Here is a 20,936-nt window from a genome sequence, read left to right on the forward strand (position 1 = left end):
TTTTTATTTGAAAATCGCTAAATAATGATAATCATTATATTTTATTTTAATTTTACTTTTCGCTCAGAAATATCACTCAATTTATGATTGCGGGCATTTTAATAAATTTTCTAGAATCTAGATATTTGATACTTAGATAGTCACGTATACAGGTATCATTTCAACTATCAATTATAGAAATAGTGCCTAGAAATGGTGGTAAATGGTGCAAGACAAATATTTAGAAAAAAAAAAAGCCCGTAAACATAAAATGCGTGATATTTTTCAGCGAAAAAAAAAATATTAATAGGATCGGTCCTGGGATTTTATACCTGTGTTGTTTTTATGATATATCAGATCCGTGTTAAGCCATAAATTGGTCTGATACATCGTTCAACTATATCTGATATCCGCAAAATAAAAAAAAATAATGTATATTGTATGTACATATGTATGTATATATATCCTATCAAATCAAGTGCCATTCAACTGCAAGGGTATGGTAAATTTGTACATATCTTCTTTTCTTTTTGCTTTTCTTTCTTGCCTTTCTTCCTTTTTAAGATTTCTATGCGAAATGGTTTTAGGCCAGCTTTGAAGCTTTGAAGAGTATTTAAGATTTTGTTTTAATTTAAGAGTATTTGAGTTTGGCGGGAAGGCGTAAAGGATCATAGTGGTAATATTAAAAGTAGCCTTTACGTGGATGTACATACCTACATACATATGTATGTACGTTGGTATTTATGTGCATATTTACATATACATTTGTACATACATATGCATGTGTAGGGGTAAGGTTAAATTGGCTTGGGGACAATCCAACGCTGCAACAAGAGTTTTTCCAGCCAGGAAACCCTGGACAGTATTCTCGTTTGGAATATGCAGATATGTAACTGTAAATAACAGATTATTCAGGAAAATACATGTGTATCTTCATATGTAAGTATACATATGTATATTTCCATACATCTTTTCATCCTATAGAAAAACGTACATACATACATTCATATGTACGTAAAATATACATATACATATATGTATTTGTATAGAGAACATATTTTTTATATATGCAGGTCCATCACATACATATGTATGTACATATGTTCATACATACACATGTATGCAAGCACATACATATGTACATACAAACGTCCATATTAGAGCTTAAGCTTGTTTTTGTTGTTTTCATTTAATTTACAGCCTTATGTCACTTTTTGGTGCATTACACTTTTTCATTATCGCGCAGTAGCAGCCACAAAATCAGAAGCACCCAAAAGCAGCCCCCTAGAGAGAGAGCGGGTTAAAGAGGCAAAATCCTTTTTCCTTTCACTCTTTTAGGGCCAGCTTTCATACATGTGTACATATGAACATACATATATGTATGTATGTTGTACATACATACGTATGCCTATCTCGTTTTTCCAGTGTCCGAGAAAAAGTGGAAAGGCAAAATATCAAAGGGAAATGAGTTTTCATTTAGTCTCGCACAAAAGCGGAAATGAATCGAAATAAATAAATAAATCCACCAGCCCACCCTCGGATACCCGATGCATTACATGCGATCCCCCCACAGAACCCTACTGCATCTACATATGTATGTACATTTTATGCAGATATGTATGTATGTGCGCGTTTCACGAGAACTCCAGAGCATGCGCCAAAATAACCGGAGAATCAAAGTTTGGAAAGCAAGAGAGTGACGGCCAGTGCAGCAGCCTAGACTTGTCGTGTGCTGCTCCACCATTTCCGCACTGCGTGCATTCAACCCGCAACGCACCTGAGCAGTCCGACAAAACCCACCCCAATCGCTTTCACTCTCCCCTTTGACTCATGCATCGGCGCTGCATTAACCCGACGCTGTTCAGGGTCCAGAGTCCGGCGTCGGGGGGTCTTTGCTTTTCGCTTTGAATAGTGGATCCCGCTTCTTGTTTGTTTTTTCTAGCGACAGGCCCCTGGTTCGCACTTGCCTCTTGCACCCGGCTCTTTGGGCGTTATCATATTCTGGCACTCTCCGTCTCGTTTTCTAGTTTCCGCTGCTGCACCACCTCGCCCTCCGGCCTTGTTCACGGTTTTGTATTTTGTTTTTGTTTAGGATTTTGTTGTTTTGCCGTTTTTACTTTGACTTTCATTCAAGAACATTCTTCGTCACATTGGGAATCTCGACTTCGCGACACAGAAACCCAAACGCCCGACTGTCGCCCGATGCCAAAACCCCTCTCGGTCGCCCCAAAACTAACCGTGCTGGGAAATAGATCACAAAATGGTTAACAAAAGTTTTTCGAGGTCGGGAAACTCTAGGGAACAATTGCACACACACTTCTAATGAAAATTAAAGCGAACCTAAGGAATGCTGAAAATCGCAGCGAAATATTGTTGGAGCAGTAGGTTTCATAAAGTTTTGCGTTATGTTCTGTCTTTTGTTTACAATAATTAAGTTTTTTTACATACACTTTTTTACATCACTTACATAACTACAAAGTTTTGAAGTATTTTATTACGTAAGATACGATAGTTTTCACGAATTTTTTTGGAAATGACAATTAAAGGTAACACCTATGTATGGTCTGGCAACGGCACCACACCTTTCCCAATAGTATACAAATTCCGGAAAAGTATAAAAAAATAGTCTTTTTAGTTCAACTGTTAAAAATTTTTAAATTCAAAATTTTTTTTATTGATTTTCATTTAATTAATACAAAAAAAAAAATATAAATTTTTTTTACAAAAAATCGAGCTTAATTTGTATTTCTTTCGAACGCTTGTGCGGAGTTTTCTAAACTAATTTTGTTAATCAGATTCATCGAGCTGAGCAGCTAACCAGAGGAATAAAAAACCACAAAGCTGCACTCGCAAAAGCAGCGTCCATAATGTCGACGCCATCGTAATGCAGGAAGGTGTGGGCACAGGGCGTAACTCCCGTAGCTTAGGGTTGTAATAGGGATAATATTTGTATAGTTTAAACCGAGACATACATCACACACTCGATCCACCACACACACAGTATGTGTTGTCGTTCATACATACATATGTATATAAATGTATACTCTTATAAAGGAATGTACAAATATACATACATACATATGTACATGTATAAAGACTAAACCGTACATAATTAGGCTTAGAATAATTGTGTAAGACGTTTATTATTTAAATTTAATCCACTCACTCCATTTCTTGTAGTTTGGCGTAGATTAAAGGAATGTTCAACAAATTGTGGAATGAATATCCAAAGAATTTGTATTAAATAAGTGAGAAAAATAAAGTTTATGCGACTAAACCGAAAATTTGAAATGTGTGTTGCTGTTGACAAAGCATTTTCGAAACTGAATTTTTCCCGACCCGACAGTGGCGCATTTGGTGCTACCTCAGCAACAACAATTCCAGCTTCAGCTGTAAACAGAAAAAACTCATTATGAGAGCCGTCCCCAGTCGACGCAGTCGGCTTCAATTCACATAGTGGGACGGGGCTGGAGTTTAATATTGGCCCGTTAATAATTATCAGCCCTGTTAACGTAACAATTCATGTTCTTTTTTTTATAAATCGTCATATTATTTTGGACACATATTTGATTGATTATAATTTTGGATTGTCAAGACAATCTCCTCATTGTTCAACACGTAATTTCTTGCTGCAAGCGTTTAATGTAATTACTATAAGAATATACATATTATTCATGTTATCTTAAGTCATAATAGATGATTAGCCAAAAAATCATAGATTTTCTGTGTGCGTCCGACCTGAATAATTTATTTACATATAGTTTTCTAAACTATGTATGTATATACAGTGGTGGAAAAAAATAGAAACAAGATTCTCCTCAGCACATTTAACCCGACGGTTAAGTATGTACATACAATAGGAAACGGCTTCAAAACAAAAATTACACACATAACTAATATCGGAACTTTATTCTGCTTTCTTTTTAAATCCTTTTTGCCTTTATTTGTGGCGGGAATTCGTAATTTGTTAAGGGATCACGTTTTTTAGCTGGGAAAAATAATAGAAACTCTACCAAATTACTCCGAAACTTTTGCTTAGTATCATTTTTTGTTTAAAACAGAGGTATAATTCAGTTAATTTAATGTAAATTTGTCACAAAACTAAACATTTCGTCCCAATTCAGGGACAAAATCGTATTTTATATCCAAAATGGGTCTTGGATTGCATTGCACTGCTGAAGAAAGAGATATTATAAAACAAGAAAGGAAAGCTAACTTCGGGCGGAGCCGAACTTGATATACCCTTGCAGTTAAAACCGGATATATATCACAAACATCGGATATAGTTGACCGATCCTTATGAGAATATGATAATATAACCCAATTTATTATAATAAAAAATCTAAAAAAAGTCCCAAACTTCTATCTTCAAACATACCAAAGTTGGTATTTCTACCAAAACCCATTTCCGATCATTCAGTTATATGGCAGCTATAAGATATAGTCGGCTGCTCGTTATGAAATTTAGTAGGTCGGGTTAACTAACCAAAAATAGAATCTGTACTAAATACCAGATTTCTATCTTCAAAAACACGAAAGTTGGGTCATTTCCGATCGTTCAATTATATGGCAGCTATGGGATACAGTCGGCCGATCCTTATGCAATTTTGCATGTCGTATTAATTTGCCAAAAATAGCTCTCGTGTAAAATTTGAACTCTCTAACTCTAAAAACACAAAAGTTATACCATTTCCGATCAATCAGTTATATGGCAGCTATAGGATATAGTCGGCCGATCCCGGTCGTTCCGACTTATATACTGCGACAGACGACAGACAGACGGACAGACAGACGGACAGACAGACGGACAGACGGACGGACGGACAGACGGACAGGCGGACATGCTTATATCAACTCAGGAGGTGATCCTGATCAAGAATATATATACTTTATAGGGTCGGAGATGTCTCCTTCACTGCGTTGCACACTTTTGGAATAAATTATACTCTGCAAGGGTATAAAAACTGAAGAATGAGGGGAAAACATTAAGGGACATTTCTCAGACAATGCCGTGCTTACTAAAAAAAGTGTTTTCGGCCCTTCATTTTACCGATAGAAAGGAGAACCGCGGTAGAAAGCGTGCCACAACTACAAGATTTGATGACATGTTGACTCGTAAATCTAAAAAAAACCCAACCTATCATCGGAGGAGCTCAAAAAGGACTTGCAGGCATCTGTTACTAGTCGCACAATTATAAATAGACTGTTTGAGAAGGACTTGAAGGCACATTCACCTAGAAAAGTGAATGTTTTTGGTTTGTTTGTTTGTGAATGAATGGTTTGTTTTTATAATATATACTATAATATATGTTAAAAAAAAAAATAATTGAAAAAATATCTTATACGGTTCCTAAGAAAAAAAAAAAACGGAAGCAAAAATCTTGTTTCTATTATTTTTTCCACCTGTACATATATACGTATATATGTATATGTATATATAAATAAACCTATCGAAATTATCCGAAAAGAAATCAGGAGACATTGGAATCAACAAAATATTCATACAGTGGCAAGTACATGTCAATACATGATTGTCACTATGCTTAAAAGCAACAAATTACCAAATAGGAAGTTGCTTGGATTTAATAACGACGACAAAAAGTGTTTACGAATTTTAAAACAAACATTAAAGTCAGAAGTCAAAATGCTTTCAAGTAGGGTTGTTGATAATATATCAAAATATCAATATATCGATATTTTTTCAAATAATGATATATTTATATCGTAATATTGTTATTGCCTAAATATCGAAATATCGATGTTTGTTTTTGATATTTTTGGATATTTTTTCCTTGGTCAGTGGGATATGGGAATTCATGGATGGGATGGCTTTATGGGATTTCCATACATCCAATGGGTTGCTTTCCCACGAAGCTTGAGGCAAGCTGAAGTATAATTTCAGCTTCTAATTTTGCTCCGATAATAAGGAGCTGAAATTATATGACGGACACACACATAAAGCAAAGGGTATTCTTCCCTAAAGGGTAATCCCTAAATTCAAAACATTGGGTATATTATAAAATAAAAGTTAAGTTTATACAATATATAAAAATATAATTAAATAATTATTTTGGAAACTTGTCTTTTTAGTTAGAGATTCAACAGATAAGGGAATTTCCCTAATTGTGCAGGAAAACAGTTTATTAAAAAAATATCAAATATATCGATTTTTTTCCCAGTGAATACTTAAAATATTATCATCATATTTTTTAGATTTAAAAAAAAAAAAATATTATTAATACGATATATTTTTCAATATTTGACAGCCCTACTTTCAAGTCGATGAAAGCATTAGAGGTGGAGAAACATCGATGTTTTTGAAACATCGATGATATGGATGTTTTTGAAACATTGGCAACATCGATGTTTACCGGGGCAATTGAGATGTTTTTCCATCTAATATTATTAAATTAGTAGAGTTATTATTAATTAGTAGAGTAGTAGATTATTAGTAGAGTTAGGGATAGTACAGTAAGGATAGTAAAGTAAGGATCTTATATTAGGGATGGAAAGCAAGGTTAGTATAGTAGGGATAGTAAAGTATGGATAGTGTAGTAGGGATAGTAAAATATTCACAAAGAAGTAGTATTTTATTTGTACTATGTATATATGTAATGAACAATTTTGTTTTGTTTTTCTTTTCGTCTTTATTTAAAATGTTAATAATAAAATGGATAAGAATTAGATTTTAAATTTAAGGAAAATTATATTTTTATATTTTTTTTTTTATTTTTAAGCATTACAAATTAAAAAAAGTCCAACTACACTAAAAAAACTGTTTATATTTTTATTAAAAACATCGAAAAAAACATCGATGTTTTTCGCTAAAATCAATGTGAAAAACAAAAAAAAAAAAATCAAAAAAATAAAACATCGATGTCCGTTAACATCTAAGTTTTTCCACCTCTAGAAAGCATGGCCACCAGTCTGGCCGTCTCATTGTCTTTCTACCCAAACTTTCCACCACTCCAAGTTTTTCTTTCTATAAAGTTTTTTTTTTTTCTTCTTATTATACACTCTCCAGCGTACAGTGTACACCCTAAGTCGATATAAGTATCTTCTGCCTGTCGATATAAAGCTGCCTGCGTGTTTTTGAAATGCCACAACTAAAAATATGAAGCTTGAAATGTACATATGTACATACATATATCAAAATATCCATAGGTCGTCTGTCGGGTCAAGCGGCAAGCAACTAATTTAAACACAACAATTAATTAGTAACTGATGTTTTGCTGGTCGCAAGCCGACTCTCTTTCGGCCGCTCGGCTTTGCTACTTCGGCGTTTATAGTTAGCGAGCATCCGCTCAGCCTATTCTGCAAGGTTGGCGCCACTCTCGTTCATCTCCTTACTGCGCTCGCATCCTAAATTGGATTTCCCATATTTTCTATAAATCCTCATAAATCCTAATTTCATATGCGGCCTGAATAAAGTTATAACGTTGAATTAAATTCTGATTTTTTATTTACGGCATTGAAAGCTCTCAATGACCAAACATCGTCAAAACTACACGATAAATAAAACAAGCAAGGACGGCTAAAGTCAAGTTTCCCGACTTTATTATATCCGGTTCTTTTCTCTTTCACCCACACTTAATCTATCCTTTCAAGTTTAAAATTAAACGGTGTGGAGCAACCAATTTTTGTTGCATACTTTTGCGCTTGGGCAACAAAAAAAAACCACTGCAGCCCCCCTACTACCATCTACGGCCATACAGTTCAAGAGGTCTATAACTCCTGTAAAAATTATTCAATTTGGCTGCATTTTGATTTGTGGGTGTAGATTAGCCAATGGATATTTGGCAACAAAACATTTTTCAAAAACATTCACGAACTTCCAATTGGAATTTCCGAACTTCGATTGGTATGTACATACATATATCATTCATTCAGATCAAACGTTGCGCATGATATCTTGAGTCCCATGGTACATCACAGCGAACTTGGAGAAAGACCTGAGGGTGCCTAAGTAAGGTTGTCAAAGATCAGGTTAAGAAATACAAAGAAAAACTTCAAAACCACTTCAAAAAGTCCCAATCATCTTTCTCCAAAAATACCAAACTTGGTATTTTTACCACATACCAAGTACCATTTCCAATCGTTCAGTTATATGGCAGCTATAGGACATAGTCGACCGACATAGGCCGTTCCTACTTTTATCCTGCGTGCAAACGAAAGAAGGGTGTGTGCTAAGTTTCAAGTCGATAGCTTTAAAACTGAGAGACAAGCTTATATCAACACAGGAGGTGATCCTGATCAAGAATATTTATACTTTATAGGGTCGAAGATGTCTTCTGGCAAACCGCAAGCCTAAAAATACTATATAAAACCGAACAATTGAAACTTTTCTGTGGGCTAAATGAATAAATATACCAATTCTTATTTTTTTTCGGCACTTGCAAGAATAACTAAATAAAACACAGACATGTGCCGTGTAAGAATAGTTATACACGGTACACGTAGAATGCAAGAGAATCCACGCAGTTCTAGTTCGTTTCAAAATTTGCCACGTCCCCAAAATGGAAATCTCGTCTCGGCATCTAAAGGTTTTGATGCCAAACCATTTCAATGCCTAATCCTTATCTACAAAGTCAGCCCATCGGATAATTTTTAAAGATTTTTAGAGGAGTTATAGACTTTTTATTCTGTTTTCTTACAAAATCGCTTAAGTGGTTTTTTCCGTGAGCACAAAAGTATGCCTCAAAAAATGTTCCTAAGAGTTCATTCCTTTATAAATTAAACTTAAGTGAAAGTGTGGATGGAAGAGATTAGTACCGGGTACAATTTAGTTGAGAATCTCGACTTTAGCCGTCCTTTTTGGTTTTTATTGTGTAGTTTTCCCGCCCGATCCCGGGCGTCCCGACTTGTATACTGCGTGCAAAGGAAAAAAAAGAGGTGTGCAAAGTTTCAAGTCAAAAGCTTTGAAACCGAAAGACTAGACCTATGTATGTATTTACTTTATAGGGTCGAAGATCTCTCCTACACTGCGTTGCACATATTTGACCAAATTTTAATACCTTATGCAAGGGTATAATAAAATTCATTCGTCTAGGGAAAAAAATTCTAGAGTATTTTAATTCTTGTAATATTTTTTAAACGTTTATGTCGCTTAACGCAATGGTACAAAAATAATGTATCGGTAGACACCCTGGAAATGCCCACATATCCAAATGCTTTTATTTTAACGTTAACATCCAAACTGAGATGTAAGAGCTTAAGTTGGCTGATTAAAGTTTAAATTATTTTGCAATTTTGTCTACGTACGAACGTATATGTGTGTTTTTCTCCATCTGAATTGCAACAGAAAGGCATATTAATGACCCAACATAAAAGAGTGCACTCCCTGCTTGCATCGCTTTATGTATGTACTTTAATTTTTTTCCATTCACTTCAAAAAATGTAAAAAACCGATTGATTTTTACATAGCATTTTCAAATGTTTTTATTTCCCATACAATTTGCATCCCTTAAAATGTTTCCCCTTTATTTTACATACGGCGGTTTTTTGGTTTCTTTTTTAATGATGCGAATTCGATGTACGAAATTTTCATTAATGCCCCAACAGCGTCGGGACAGAGAGAGATGGCCAACCCAGGCATAAAAACAGCAGTATGCTGTGCAACATGGAAAGATGGGCAGCGGGCCAGCCGTAGGCAGAAATTGTACCACTCTGGGCCGAGGCCGGGTGGATGGACACCGAAAACCAGGGACATGCATCTCTCATAGTGCAGCATATGCCCGCCCTTGTACATAGGCACCATGCACTCATCTACCATATGTAGTACCTATGATATGGGTGATAGTGTTTATGCAACGTGGATTCTGGCTTGCAGCTAGAACGCCATTGCGTTTGTTGCTTCAATACATTTTATGCTTTTTATAATTAAAAGTTATATTCAATTATTTGTTCGTAACTCGGGAGCACCTATTCCCTTTTTCTTCACCTTAGGTAGAAGCAGTTCAATAAATTGGTTTTAATCGCATTGCCTTTCTATGAACTCTGAATGATAGCTAATGTATAATGCGACCGAGTAATTGGATTATCCAAAAGTGACTATCCATATGTAGTTAAAGTCCAAACACGAAATAATCGTGAATTCAATTGGATCTTCCTTATATTGCAGAACGCAGGAGTTGGTAAGAGTATTGGATCCGATTAGATTTAAATTCATTGCACTATTTGTTTATATAAGTTATTAATTTATTTATTTTAAGTTATTAAACCCGGTACTTGTAGAGTACGAACGTATATTTTAGCCGTGTGAATCTATGTAACTAAGAGAATGAGTCATCTCCGACCCCATAAAGTATATATGTATATTCTTGATCAGCATCAACTCCGAGTCGATAATGCCGTGTCCATCTGTCCGTATGAGCGCGTGGATCTCAGTGACTATAAAACATAGGTCTATATGATTTGGCATGGAAACTCCTACAATGCCTACGCAGTTAAAGTTTGTTTCAAAATTTAGCCACGCCCACTCCCGCCCCCGAAAAAGAATCTGATTTTTGCGCCAGTTTGTTAATGCTATGTGCAAATTTTTTAATGCCAAACTGTTCCAATGGCTAATCTACACCCACAAATTCAAAAACAGCCAAATCTAATCATTTTTAGATAAGTTATAAATTTTTTAGTCTGCTTCCCTACTGAATCGGTAGTATGGCCGTAGGTTTGCAGTTTCGCCCTAGGCAGGCTTGTTGCTAGGATTGTTTTGCCCAAGCGCAAAAGTTTGCAACAACAATTTTTTGCGGAGAATCCATACCGTTAACGCTTAAACTTTAAAGGATATTTAAATTAAAAGGTTAGGAATTTAAAGGTTAGGTAGAGATGAGTATCGGGCTTAATATAGTCGGGAAACTCGACTATAACCGTCCTTTCTTGTTTTTATACTCGAATGTATGTTAAAGATAGTATGTTAAAAAAAGATAGCTGAGCTCATTAAGAAAATATATCATCAGCAACCAAATCACGCATCTGTTGGTTTGTTGTATAAAAAATCACTTCTCTATATCTACTCTACTCTTTGAATTTGCCATTTCAATAGTTTGTCATCGAACTTTTTTCAAAACTATTTTCTGTTCTATTATTATATTATTTTATGGCCATGACAACCCTTTTACCGGGTCTCGGCCTGAAGCGCAATGTGCCTCCACGCGTTTCTGTCCTGAGCGCGCCTTCGCCACTTGGTAACACCAAGTGTGGACAGGGTTTCCATCACCTGGTCTTGCCAACGCGTTCGGGGTCGTCCTCTCCTTCATGTCCCAACAATCACCGCATCAAACACCTTATGAGCCGGAGCGTCTTCATCCATACGGGCAACGTGGCCCAGCCAGCGAAGTCTTTGAGATTTCACTCGACTGGCTACGTCAACATCACCGTACAGCTCATACAGCTCGTGGTTGTATCTGATGCGATAAACATGGTCCACGCAGATTGGACCAAAGATTTTGCGAAGAATTTCCCTCTCGAACACTCCAAGAGCAGCTGAATCTGACTGCGTTACTCCGCACCATATAGGAGTACTGGAAGAATGAGCGTCTTGTAGAGTGTGGTTTATGTGCGTCAAGAGAGAGCTCTACTATTGAATTGCCTACTGAGCCCAAAGTAACACCTGTTGGGAAGTGTTATTCTCCGCTTAATCTCCACACTGACATCATTTGTGCTTGTTATAGAAGTGCCTAGGTAGATAAACTCAAAGCTATAATTTTCTGCAGTCAGCTGAAAATCAAGACGCCGCGATTCTCTGCTAGAGCACACCATAAACTTTGTTTTCTCCATATTCAGTGCTAGTCCTACTTTTGCTGATTCCTTTTCAACAGCCCCGAAGGCTCCTGTGACATCACGCTTGGTGCGGCCAATGATATCTATATAATCAGCGTAACCAAGGAGCTGGACACATCTGTTGGTTAATATCGTGCCCGTCCGATGTACATCAGCCTTTCGGAAAATCTGGTCATCAGTGGACTTGGCAGGTCTGAACCCGCACTGATAAGGTCCACTCAGCGCTTCAGCATGGGGTTTCAGTGTTTCACGCAATACGCTCGTTAGGACCTTGTATGCAACTGGAAGAAGACTAATTCCGCGGTAGTTGGTGCGCACCGTGGCATCACCCTTCTTTAGGATGGGACAGATCATGCTGAGGTTCCAATCTTCGGGCATGCTCTCCTGAGGTTTTTTTTTTTTTTTTTTTTTTTGTTTTGTTTTTTTTTTTTTTTTTGCAGGATAACGTTTATTTAAAACTGTCACTTTAGGGACAACCATTAAATGTTATCACATAAACTTCACTTATAGATAATTTTAAATATTAATATGGTAGAAATAAATTAAATAACTTAAATAAATAAATAGTAAGGGGAGGTCCAGCGGGAGTGTCCTTTTTAGTCTTCTGGGCTGCTCGCTGTTGTCCAGGTTCGGGTGATTATGAAGCCTCTGCATGTAACGTGCGCGATCTCGTCCTTGACCCAAGGGAAATTGAGAACCACTTGTATGGTGCGATTGTCATGATAGACGTGGGCCCCAGTGGCGATTCGAAGGGCTCTATTTTCGAAAGCTTCTATAGTTCGGACATTCGTCTTGCTCGCAGTGCCCCAGAGCTGTATGCCGTACGTCCAGATTGGGCGTATTATGGCCTTGTAAATGAGGACTTTAGTGGAAGTTCTCAGCTTCGAACTCCTACCCATGAGCCAGTAGAAGGATCGAAGTCTTTGATCACCCTGTTTCCTCTTCTTAATCAGATGGGGCCTCCAGGTAACCCTCCTGTCTACGGTGAATCCCAGGTACTTGGGATTGTCTTCCTACGGGATTGGAGAGCCGTTGAGGTTAACTGGAGGGCAGTTGCCTTTGCAGAGAGAAAATGTGGGCATGCTCTCCGTGAGCCATATCTTACTGATTAGTTGGTGCATGCTCCCTATCCCTATCACCTGCCTTAAACAATTCTGCCGGCAGGCCGTCAGCACCTGCAGACTTGTTGTTTTTAAGCCGTTGGATTGGATCCTTGACTTCGATATGACTTTGGATTGGCACTTCAATATCAGTGCCATAGATTGGGGTTCGTGGATTATAGTCTTCAGAGTCTGTGCTTGAGCCAGATAACAGACTCGGGAAGTGATCCCTGCATAACCTCAGAACGACCTCTGCTTCTGTGACAAGATTTCCATCATCGTCCCTGCACGCCACTGCCCCAGTCTTAAATCCTTGGGTCAGACGCTTGACCCTCTGGTAGAAGTTACGTGCTTCATTTCTGCATCTGCTGCTCTCTGCGCTTTCACACTCTCGGCTTTCCTGCTCTTTCTTCTTGCGTCTGAAAAGGCGTTTTTCGTCTCTTCTTCTCAACCTGAAGACATCCACAATAGCTCGTGTCGCCCCAGCCTGGAGAGGAGAATTTTAATGTCATGGGAAGGATAGCGGCCATAAGCTCGGTCGAGCTCCGCATAGAAAGCGCTCTTGGTGGCATCATCCTTTTTCTCCGTTGGGGCATGTGCGCGTATCAGGCTGTACAATGTTCGTACGTTCCAGGTGCATACTCTCAAATCATTGTCCTTTTTACGCTTGCTATGGTCGTCAACGTTAGATCGGTTCCTTTCCGAGGCTTCTCTTGCTTCCTTCACTGAAATTGTGTTTTACATGGGTGGATTCCAAGTCCTACGCCAAAACCTAGTTTGTAGAGTTAGGACTCTCGTCGCGCGCTTTAGTTTGCCAATCAACGGCTGTCGAGCGACAATCCAGGGAGGACCACGTGGAGGTAGTGCGTCGGCTTGAAGAAAGCAGTGATAGGAATCATGCTGGCATTCACCAAGTTGACCCCATCCTCCCCACCCCCATCCCGACGCTTTAGAAATATGCCACTTGTGGGACAATAAGGGTGAGGCTAAAATTTGAAACAAACTTTAACTGTGTAATATTGTAATATTGGAAACTACATGAAAGACGGACCATGGTTATATCGATACTGATGCTGATCAAGAATTTAATACATACATATGTAAATATTTTATAAAACAAGAAATGAAAGCTAACTTCGGGCGGAGCCGAAGTTTATATACCCTTGCAGTTAAAACCGGGTATATATCGCAAACATCGGATATAGTTGGCCGATCCTTATGATTAAATCATAATAAAACCAATTAACTAAAATAAAAAATCTAAAAAAATGTCCAAAGCTTCTATCTTCAAAAATACAAAAGTTGATATTTCTACCAAATACCATTTCCGATCGTTCAGTTATATGGCAGCTATAGGATATAGTCGGCCGATTCTAATAAAATTCGGTAGGATGGATCAACTGGCCAAAAATAGAATCTGTATTAAGTTTCAGCTTTCTATCTTCAAAAAAGTTGGGTCATTTTCGATCGTTCAGTTATGTGGCAGCTATGAGATATAGTCGGCCGATCCTTATGCAATTTTGCATGTCGTATTAATTTGCCAAAAATAGCTCTCGTGTAAAATTTGAACTCTCTAACTCTAAAAACACAAAAGTTATACCATTTCCGATCAATCAGTTATATGGCAGCTATAGGATATAGTCGGCCGATCCCGGTCGTTCCGACTTATATACTGCGTGCAAAAGAAAGATGGGTGTGTGCAAAGTTTTAAGTCGATAGCTTTAAAACTGAGAGACTAGTTTGAGTAGAAACAGACAGACGGACAGACAGACGGACGGACAGACGGACAGACGGACAGACGGACATGCTCATATCAACTCAGGAGGTGATCCTGATCAAGAATATATATACTTTTTAGGGTCGGAGATGTCTCCTTCACTGCGTTGCACACTTTTGACCAAAATTATAATACCCTCTGCAAGGGTATAAAAATTCCGGTGTCAGAAATAATTCGTATTTTAAATTCAGTAGTAGTAGTAAATTAAGTAATATAAATTAAAGTAAAAATGTAAGAAAGGTGTATTTAAGAAATTTTTTTGAAACTTAAGGAGTTACACCACATAAACTCTTGTTATACCCTTGCAGAGGGTATTATTTAGAGTTCAAATTTTAGGTGAGAGCTTTTTTTGGCAAAATAACACGACATGCCAAATTTCGTAAGGATCGGCCGACTATATCTTATAGCTGCCATATAACTGAACGATCGGAAATGACCTAACTTTCGTGTTTTTGAAGATAGAAATCTGGAACTTAAAACAGATTCTATTTTTGGCCAGTTGATCCATCCTACCGAATTTTATTAGGATCGGCCGACTATATCCTATAGCTGCCATATAACTGATTGATCGGAAATGGTATAACTTTGGTGTTTTTAGAGTTAGAGAGTTCAAATTTTACAGGAAAGCTATTTTTGGCAAAACATTACGACATCGGCCGACTATATCTTATAGCTGCCATATAACTGAACGATCGGAAATGGTATTTGGTAGAAATATCAACTTTCGTATTTTTGAAAATAGAAGTTTGGGACTTTTTTTAGATTTTGTATTGTAATAAATTGGATTATATATTCATATTCCCATAAGGAGCGGCCAACTATATCCGATGTTTGCGATATATACCCGGTTTTAACTGCAAGGGTATATACACTTCGGCTCCGCCCGAAGATAGCTTTCCTTTCTTGTTTTTTGAAGTGATGGTATTGAATATAAAATGGCGTATTTGCATTTAGCGTGTGATCAAAATTTCAAGTGAAAATTGTAAAAATGGTTCTAGTTATGGCGCGTGTCAAAGTGTTTCCAGAAAAACGGGTTCAAAGTTGTGAAATGTCATAACATATGGCCGGGCGCTCTCTCTGACAAATTCGAAATTCTTCATATTCTGGGATAGTTACATTCAAAAATGAATATTTTGAAACTGTAAATTAAACATATATAGTAAATTATTACCCTTAAATTATAAAAGAACCTTATATAATGTCTTATAAAAGCCTTCTATAAGAAATTTACAAATATTAAGAAAGGAGAGCTAACTATAAGGCGCAAATATTTAATAAAGTTGATTGAGCCGTATGAGAGTTGCATTATACATCAAATTTATTATAAAATTATTTATTTGGCTAAATTTAAATTACAAAAATTACCCTATAATATTTCACTGTCGACAAAAGTGTGCAACCCAGTGAAGAATACATCTCCGACCCTATATAATCTTCACTATATAGGGATTACCTATATATGTATGAGTATCTCCTCTCTAGCACGTGCGTCTATCTGTCTGTCTCTACGCGAACTGGTCTCTTAGTTTTACAGCTATCAACTTGAAATTTGCACACTCCCTACTTTTCTTGCCCACAGTATACAAACCGGAACGGCCGAGATGGGCCGACTATATGCTATAGCTGCCAAATAACTGATTAATCGGAAATTCTATGACTTTCGTGTTTTTAGAGTTGGAGAGTTCGGATGTTGAGTTAATGCTATTTTTGGTGTTTTGAAAATAATACGACAAAATTTTATATGGATCAGCCGAATATATCCTATAGCTGCCATATAACTTAACGATCGGAAATGGTATTTTATATTTGGTAAAAAAACCAACTTGGGTATTTTTGAAGATAGAAGGTTGGGCCTTTTTTTTATATTTTTAATTATAAGATATTGATGTTATGATATTTTCATAAGGACCGGCCAACTATATCCGAGATTTGCGATATATATGCGGTTTTAACAGCAAGGGTATATTGACATCGGCTCCGCCCGAATTTAGCTTTCCTTTCTTGTTATGTATTTAAGTGTATACTGTATAGGGTCGAACATGATTCATTGAATACATTAAAAACATTTAGATAAAGTTAATTTACGCTGCAGAGTATAAAAACTGTATTTCTAGCTCTTTTTACCAGAGAAAGGAACCAAAAATAACCAACAGAAATGGTAAACGGCATTTAAAATTTTGGTATAAATCGATTTTTGAGGACGCAGTCAAGAGCGAGATGAATAACGTGTGCAACACATACTCGTTCATATGCATTCGGGTTGTAAACATAAAAAATGCAAATGTGCACGGAAACAAAGCCTTCCTCCCTCTACAAGCATCTTTCTATATACTTCCTGCCACCCACAACCCACTGCCTTTTAGTCGCCCAGCCATTCGCATGCTCAAAATACAAGGAAGAGACCCAGTCTGATCCAGTGTCTGATCTATCTTCCAAATGACGCATAGTTTATTCCAATCTGGACCTGAAGTCAGGCTCCTGGTCCCAATGGTGGGCCCATGCAAGGGCCTAATGAAGTTCGAGACTGCTTGCTGCTGCACCTGATAATCCTTCTGCCAAGATGGGGTGGCTTTTGTTTTTAGTGGCAATGAATTGGGGAGCAGATGGACCTCAGCCCTTGCGTTGTCATCAACAATTCAACCGCACACAGACGATTGCCAATTAGCGATGCACGTCCCTGAATGTGCATTCTGTGTGTATACTACAACACATTGAACAAATGCAATCAGGTGCAACATCCGCCACAGTTAAATACTCTTGTATGGTATTGACGTTTTTTTGGGTTATTGGATACCAAACACTATTTTTGACAATATTGGTTTTTAAAAAAAAATTGTTTACAAATATTAACATTCTTTTTTCTTTAAATATCTTATTTTTTATCCCTTCAAAAAGGGCTTTATTAAAAATTACACAAAAAGATTAAAAATTTTTTGTCTATTCTATTTTCGAACGTTTGTATAGTTCGGACATTCGTCTTGCTCGCAGTGCCCCAGAGCTGTATGCCGTACGTCCAGATTGGGCGTATTATGGCCTTGTAAATGAGGAGTTTAGTGGAAGTTCTCAGCTTCGAACTCCTACCCATGAGCCAGTAGAAGGATCGAAGTCTTTGATCAGCCTGTTTCCTCTTCAGATGGGGCCTCCAGGTGAGCCTCCTGTCTAGGGTGAATCCCAGGTACTTGGGATTGTCTTCCTGTGGGATTGGAGAGCCGTTGAGGTTAACTGGAGGGCAGTTGCCTTTGCAGAGAGAAAATGTGGTGGCAGTGGACTTCTCATTATTGACGGCAATGTTCCATCGCTTTTGCCAGTCGCTGAGCAAGTCAAGCTGCAATTGCATGGTTTCGGCTGCCCCCATGGCGCTATCGGCGGTGGTAAGGAAGGCGGTGTCGTCTGGATAGGTTGCTGCGAGCAGGTCAGGCCTCTGGAGAACAGAAAGGTCGGCCGTGTAAGCGTTGTACATCATCGGGCCAAGAACGCTGCCTTGCGGGACACTAGCGTGAGCTTCTCTTAGACCGGAGATGACCTCGCGGCATCTTACTGCAAATTTACGGTCTTCCAAGGTATTTTAGAGAGCACTGGTAACAAGCTTATTGGTCGGTAGGACGAAAGGTTCGCTGCGGGTTTCCATATGGACGGAAAGTACCCTATTTCCAAGCATCCATTATAGATCCTCGTAATTAGCTGAATGCTTGGAGGTGGTAACATTTTTAATGCAATTGCATTGATACCATCATCGCCCAGGGCCTTGTTGTTGCTCATGATGGTTATGAGCTCAGCTGTTTCCTCCTCAGTCACTGGTCGTATTGGATCGGCGTCCCTGGAAGGCTCGGCTAGCAGTCGGTCAGTTTCAGCAGCATCCGCCGGTGAGCAGCGATCGAAAGGCGTAAAGACACCTTCGAGGTGTTCGGCAAAAGCGTTGGCCCTGTCCATCTCCGATCTGCACCAGCTGCCGTCGGTTCTTTGGCTGTCTGATAAATTTGGTGACTCTGTTGAGGGTCGCCTGGCTGGAGTTGTTCGACGAACCTGTCAAAGGCCTGCTTTCTTAGTCTTGCCAGCTTTTCTGACAGACATTTGGTCGCTCTATTGAGGGCGGTTTTGTCCAAAGGATTCCTCGAGAGCATCCACACTCTTCGGAGTCGTCGCTTTTCAAATTTGACTTCTTCGACTTCTGGGCTCCAAAAGTGGATGTCCGTGTCAGTGGCTCTAGGGCGGTTGGAGTGCCTTGGGACTGCTTCAGAAGCCGCCGCCTGGATTTGGGCGGTTAACTCTTCTACAGCGGTGTCGATGTCAAACGAGGAGTCAAGTGTCGAGCTGGGGTCGGTAACGTTGTTCAGGTATGATTGGTACTTGTCAACGTGTGTTGTCTTGTAGATCAGCTTTTTGCGGGCTGACCTGAGCAAGGCTGGGGTGAAAAGTGACACGGCGAAGGCGCTGTAGTCCGAGAAGAAGTATTCTACTTCTCTCGCCTGAATTCCGGCAGAATCCAGTCCTCCGGAGATGGCGAAGTCTAGGACATCTGGGATTTTGTGTGGATCCGTAGGCCAGTATGTGGGTGCACCGGTCGCGTGACAGCTCAAGTTTCGGGACTGAATCTGCCTGTATAGGGCCAAGCCCATTGGGTTCCTAATCCTGGAGCCCCACCAGGGGTGTTTAGCATTAAAGTCCCCTCCGATTATGAACTTGGGGCCGAGGCAATCCAGTAGCAAGCCGAATTCCTGTTCGTTGATGTTGTGCCTGTGAATTAGGATGGCCGCGCCCCCGCGACCTCTACCGTTCGGGTGGTTAGCGGCAATGAGGTCGTATCTTCTAATAGTCAAGTATGATCTGTTGGTAAAATTCGTTTCTGATATGAGGAGAACGTCTGTTTGGTGGGTCCTGCAATACAGATCGACCTCTGGCCTTCTTTTTACAAGGCCGTTAACGTTCTATATGGTTATATCTAATCGTGTATGCATATGGATTTGCAAACGGTGGCCATCATTTGGGCTATTTGGCTCATGACCTTCTCCATCATGCGCTCAAACATAGATTCCATCCTAGCCATTAGGGCGTCCATTGGATTACTTGGGGGTGTCGCTGTCTAAATCAGATAGAATTGCATAATAGTTATTTTCAATGTTAGCTTTAAATGCAGCTCTGGCTGCTTTGCTGGTGGGTTTTTTGGTTTTTTGGCTGATGGGCTTTTTAGCAGACTTCCGCTTCTTTTTTCCATGCTCGGAGTCGCTGGAATCGTCATCTTGAAAGTTAGAATAGACCTTCTTTTTAGGAGGCGGCTTGATTTTGATGGAACTGGGGGGTCTTGCCAGCCCATTGTGTTGGTTTTGCCCGAGATTGGCCGCAAGATTATGTAAATAAGAGTGGTTTTATATTTGTTTGGTGTTTGGAAAAAATTAAAAAAATAAATTTTTTTTAACAAAAAATAAAATGATACGTTAGGTTCAAAGTTTGTGTGAAAGCCTTTTATTACACAAGTGAAGCTTTGTATAAATTCTGTGAAAGATACATGAAAACATTCTGTAAATTTCTATGATATTTAAAAAGGATGTGCCTAGCTGTACAAACGCCTTCTACTCCATGTTTGTCCCACATTAGTGTCTACGTAAATAAATATGTACATCTGGTTTCAGAAAGCTGCGAACAAATCGAATACTCAGAAAGTTAAACTTTATTTGCTAGTTGAAATGCGATGGGCCGCCAGATCGTTTCGCCGCATAGAAGTGTAGTTTTCACATAACATGCAATGATAAAGAGCGTCTGGTTAGACTTGGGTCCGAAGAAACAAGTTCACAATCTAGAAGTCGCACTAATCCTGGTGAGCCTGGAATCAATTGACTAACGCGTTTTTTTAATTAGCGAATTTTAGCAGCCGAATATCTAATACTTAATCTTTTAAATTTTTGATCTGATATAATACACACCCCAATTTTGTTTTGTCTCTATAGATTCTTCTTCATCGAATAAGTTTTTATACCCTTGCAGAGGGTATTATAATTTTGTCCAAAAGTGTGCAACGCAGTGAAGGAGACATCTCCGACCCTATAAAGTATATATATTCTTGATCAGGATCACCTCCTGAGTTGATATGAGCATGTCCGTCTGTCCGTCGGTCCGTCCGTCTGTCTGTCCGTCTGTCTGTCCGTCTGTCTGTCTGTCCGTTTCTACGCGAACTAGTCTCTCAGTTTTGAAGCTATCGTCTTGAAACTTTGCACACACCCTTCTTTCCTTTGCACGCAGTATATAAGTCGGAACGGCCGGGATCGGCCGACTATATCCTATAGCTGCCATATAACTGATTGATCGGA

The 20,936-nt window shown here is 38.6% G+C and overlaps 2 long non-coding RNA genes across 6 annotated transcripts in view; both read left to right on the forward strand.

The window, feature by feature from the left end:
• LOC138926198 (uncharacterized) overlaps positions 1-20,936 on the forward strand; it is a 51,608-nt gene that overhangs the window by 13,240 nt on the left and 17,432 nt on the right. The gene's annotated exons all lie outside the window — the stretch shown is intronic.
• On the forward strand, positions 3,472-7,428 carry LOC138926200 (uncharacterized). Its single transcript, XR_011442596.1, has 2 exons — positions 3,472-3,597; positions 7,004-7,428. It is a non-coding gene; the product is annotated as an uncharacterized lncRNA (long non-coding RNA).

Source organism: Drosophila bipectinata, chromosome 3L (genome assembly GCF_030179905.1).
Source record: "Drosophila bipectinata strain 14024-0381.07 chromosome 3L, DbipHiC1v2, whole genome shotgun sequence".
Taxonomy (NCBI): domain Eukaryota; kingdom Metazoa; phylum Arthropoda; class Insecta; order Diptera; family Drosophilidae; genus Drosophila; species Drosophila bipectinata.